The following is a 4,363-nucleotide window of genomic DNA, read 5'->3' as shown; positions in this document are numbered from 1 at the left end:
AAAAAAAAAAAAAAAGAAAAAAAGAAATTCATAACCAGATTTCCTAGTCATATTTCCAGTGGTGACTCAAAAAAGCAATCAATTCCTCTAAGATACCTAAAGCTAACTAGAGGAACATCAGGTGTCAACCCTCTGCCACTAGATCAAAGGGCTCAAAAGGAGGTCTGGATCCCAGTTAAATGGAGCAGAGAGGGTAGAGGGTTCAGTATCCTTGGCTTCTATTCTACCTATAGGCCTTCCTCACTCACACTGAGAACTCCTTGAATTTCTTTCTTCAACAAGCAGTATGGCCCAGCAGGAGACTAGTGTGACCCTAACCCTTCCATTACCATATACATACACATGCCCTGCAGATCTGGAAGCCAGCTGCTTCCTTATCCCAGCTGCCTTTGCAGCTGTCTGGGACTTTTTAAAGAAAGCTCTTCAAAAATCTTCCAAGAAGATCTGAGTGACTCCAGTAATCCCTCTGCGTAGAAAGTGTCTTTGATTTGAGAGTGTGAGCTATCTCGCTGACACCACATTCTATACAAAGCTGCTTTTATATCATCTCTGGTTTCATCGTCCCCCAAATGGATTCTGTCTCTGGAGACCCCTGGCTTGACCTTAAGGAGGTCGGCTCTCCCCAGAATATCCAAGAAATCCTTTTAGGAGACATTAGGAGTCACAGCATGCTATGAAGTGCCGTGACTGCTTCTCTGAACTGGAAAGGAACTTAGTTCTAAGTCCTTGGGAAGGCCAAGGAGACACTGGCAAGATTATAGTTATGTGCCAACATACATATATATATGTATGTTGGTATTTTTTTGAAGATGTATTTTGTTTTTTGTTTTTTTTTTTTTAAAGATTTATTTATTTATTATATATAAGTACACTGTAGCTGTCTTCAGACACTCCAGAAGAGGGCATCAGATCTTGTTAGGGATGGTTATGAGCCACCATGTGGTTGCTGGGATTTGAACTCCGGACCTTTGGAAGAGCAGTCGGGTGCTCTTAACCGCTGAGCCATCTCACCAGCCCTGTATTTTGTTTTTACGTAGGTGTGTGCACACACTCATGCACACATAAGTCAGAAGAGAGGGCTGGTTCCTCGGAGCTCTGTGAGTTGTCTGATGTCGGTGCTGGGATCTGAACTCCAGCTCTCAGAATGGAGCAGCAAGTGCGTCTGAGCCATCTTTCCAGCCCCATGTTTATTTCTTACATACTCGTTTATTGTGTATCTACTCTGGGATGGAATCTTGTGCTGCAAGCATGCCAAGCATGCTCTCTGTGGTTGAGCTGCTCACACACTCAAGCACAGCGTTGTTTTAAGAGCAGCGGGGGGGGGGGGGGAGGGGTACATTGGCTAGTTCTTCTCAGAGACCAGGTCTCTATTTCTACTCTTCCCTGGGCTGGCACTTGCTGCATGCTGACCTCGAGACTGGATTTTCCCAAGTGTTGGAATAATGGAGCTGAGCCTCTAAGCCCTATTAATAGTTCTTTTGTTGTTGTTTTGATTTTCTAGGCAGGGTTTCTCTGTGTAGCTCTGGCTGTCCTGGAACTCACTCTGTAGACCAGGCTGGCCTCGAACTCAGAAATCCACCTGCCTCTGCCTCCCGAGTGCTGGGATTAAAGGTGTGTGCCACCACTGCCCTGCTCAATGAGTTCATTTTTATCCCCAATTTACACACTAGAAAATGGCAATTAAAAAAAGAGATAAATGGCCTGGGGCCGGGATCAATTTCAGGAGGCGTTGGATGGAGGTAGTGGGGGGGGGGGAATATGATCAAAATATATGTATATATATGCAAAGTATTCAAAAAGCAAATAAAAATATACTTTTTTTAAAAAGCAAGATAACTGACTGCCTTAAGGTAATTTGTGGTTCAAAGCCAAGAGAGAGTTAGACTTAATCTTTAGGCAAGCAGTAGGCTACCTACAAAAGAAAATACCGTTATGACTAACAGGATCCAAAAGCATCCTTCTCTGAGAAGATTGGCATCTCAGTCAGTGAGGAAAAGAGCATGTCAGAATCCCACATTTGAAAAATGTAATTATTTGGGGTTTGTACCTTCTTTTTGTTTTTAAGTCACCCAAACATCTGAATAATAATAATAATAATAATAATAATAATAATAAATTATGGTTTTTCTTTCATTAAGTCTTTTTTTTTTTAATTTACTCATTTTTACATTCCAGTATCAGCCCCCCTTCTCCCAGTACATCCTCATGCTAGTCTTCCCCACATTCCACCTTCCCCTTCTCGTTAGGGAAAGCCCCCTCTCTGGGTGTTACCCGCACACACTAACAACACCCTTCTACCCCGCACATCAAGTCCCTAAAGGACTAGACACATCCTCTCCCACTGAGGCCAGACAAGGCTGTCTGTTTAGGAGTGTGGGATCCACAGGCAGGCAGGCAGCGGGCTCATAGGCTCCTGTATGAAGACCAAGCTGCTCATCTGCTAAATACGTGAAGGGGGCCTATGTCCAGCCAGTGCTCACTCTTTGGTTGATGGTTCCATCTCTGGCAGCCCCAGGCATTCAGGTTAGCTGACTCTGTTGGGCTTCCTGTGGAGTCCCTGTCTTCTTAAGGTCCTCCAACCCTTTTTTCCACTCCCCGAGCTCCATCAACTGTTTGGCTGTGAATCTCTGTATCTCTTTCCATTGGTTGCTGGGTGGAGCCTCCCAGAGGACAGTTATGCTGGGTTCCTCCTTGCACATCTTGTAGGCAGGACACATTTTGGATCAAAGGTTTTTGCCAGTGGGTTGCTGTTCTTATCCCTCCACTAGGAGTCCTGCCTGGCTACAGGAAGTGAACACTTCAGATTCATATCCCCCACAGCTAGGAGTCTTAGCCAGAGTTGCCCTTATAGGCTTCTGGGACCTCCCGCAGCCCAGGCCTCTGACACACCCTAGAGATTGCCCCTCTATTGCCAATTTCCCTTCTCTCTCCCTATTCCTTCACACGACCTACTCCTCTCCTTCCCTTCCATCCCCTCTTCTACCCAGTTTCTTCATTCCATCAACCTCTGATATCTATTTTGTTTCCCTTTCTAAGAAAGATTCAGCATCCTCTCTTGGGCCCTCCTTGTTATTTGACTTCTTTAGGTCTGTTGATTACAACATGGTTATATTGTGCTTTATGGCTTGTGGTGATTTGAATATGCTTGGCCCAGGGAGCAGCACTGTTATTAGACTGTGTGGCCTTGTTAGATTAGGTATGGCCCTCATCCTAGCTCCCTGAAAGCCAGTCTTCTCCTGCCTGCCTTTAGATAAAGAACTCTCAGCCCCTCCAGCTCCACATCTGCCTGGATGCTGCAATGTTTCTGCCTTGATGATAATGGACTGAATCTCTGAACCTGTAAGCCAGTCCCAATTAAATGTTATCCTGATAAGAGTTGCCTTGGTCATAGTATCTGTTCACAGCAGTAAAACCAAATTTAGACAATGGCTAATATCCACTTATAAGTGAGTACATACCATGCATGTCCTTTTGGGTCTGGGTTACCTCGCTCAGGATGATATTTTCTAGTTCCACTCATTTGCCTGAGAAATTCATGATGTCCTTGTTTTTACATGACTGAATAGTATTCCATTGTGTAAATGAACCACATTTTCTTTATCCATTCTTCAGTTGAGGGATTTCTAAGTTGTTTCCAATTTCTAGCTATTATAAATAAAGCTGCTATAAACATAGCTGAGCAAGTGTCCTTGTGGGATGATGGAGCATCTTATGGGAATATGCCAGGAGTGGTATAGCTGGGTCTTGAGGTAGAACTATTCTCAATTTTCTAAGAAATCACCAAACTGATTTCCAGAGTGATTGTACCAATTTGCACTCCCACCAGCAGGATAGGACAAGGTTTCTCTGTGTAGTGTTGGATGTGGTAGACCAGGCTGGCCTTGAACTCACAGAGATACACCTGCCTGTGCCTCCCAAGTGCTGGGATTAAAGGTGTGCTCCACCACCATCTAAATTATCTTTATAAGGGACACAGTATCTATCACAGCTCTATGAGGGTTCTTAGCTTTTCCACATCTTTCTGAGGCAGGACAGAATGAAGGAAGAGAACCCTGGGTAAAGTCTTTCTCCTGCTGACAGTGAAAATTCTAGCATAGCAGGTAAAGTTGACTTCCATGCAAGCCTGGCAACCTGAGTTTGACTGAAACCTACTGTGGTGGTCATCCCATGGTGCTGGCATCTCCGATTTACCGAAGTCTTCTGCTGCAACTAGGCTTCACCAATAGCTTCTCATAGGCTGCTCATGATGCCAAGCCTCAACGTCTTTGCATGACCACTTCAGTCCTGGTCATCAACTGCAACTAAGGCTGCACCTTCACCAATGGCCTTCCATGACCTCTCATAGTGCCAAGCCTCAAGTGCT

At 44.7% G+C, this 4,363-nt stretch overlaps 1 protein-coding gene across 1 annotated transcript in view; it reads left to right on the top strand.

Moving 5' to 3' along the window:
• Sec11a (SEC11 homolog A, signal peptidase complex subunit) overlaps positions 1-4,363 on the top strand; it is a 46,957-nt gene that overhangs the window by 121 nt on the left and 42,473 nt on the right. The gene's annotated exons all lie outside the window — the stretch shown is intronic.

This window comes from Mus pahari, chromosome 1 (assembly GCF_900095145.1).
Source record: "Mus pahari chromosome 1, PAHARI_EIJ_v1.1, whole genome shotgun sequence".
In the NCBI taxonomy this organism is placed as follows: Eukaryota; Metazoa; Chordata; class Mammalia; order Rodentia; family Muridae; genus Mus; species Mus pahari.
Note: the sequence above shows the minus strand (reverse complement) of the source record. Positions and strands in the feature narration are given on the sequence as shown.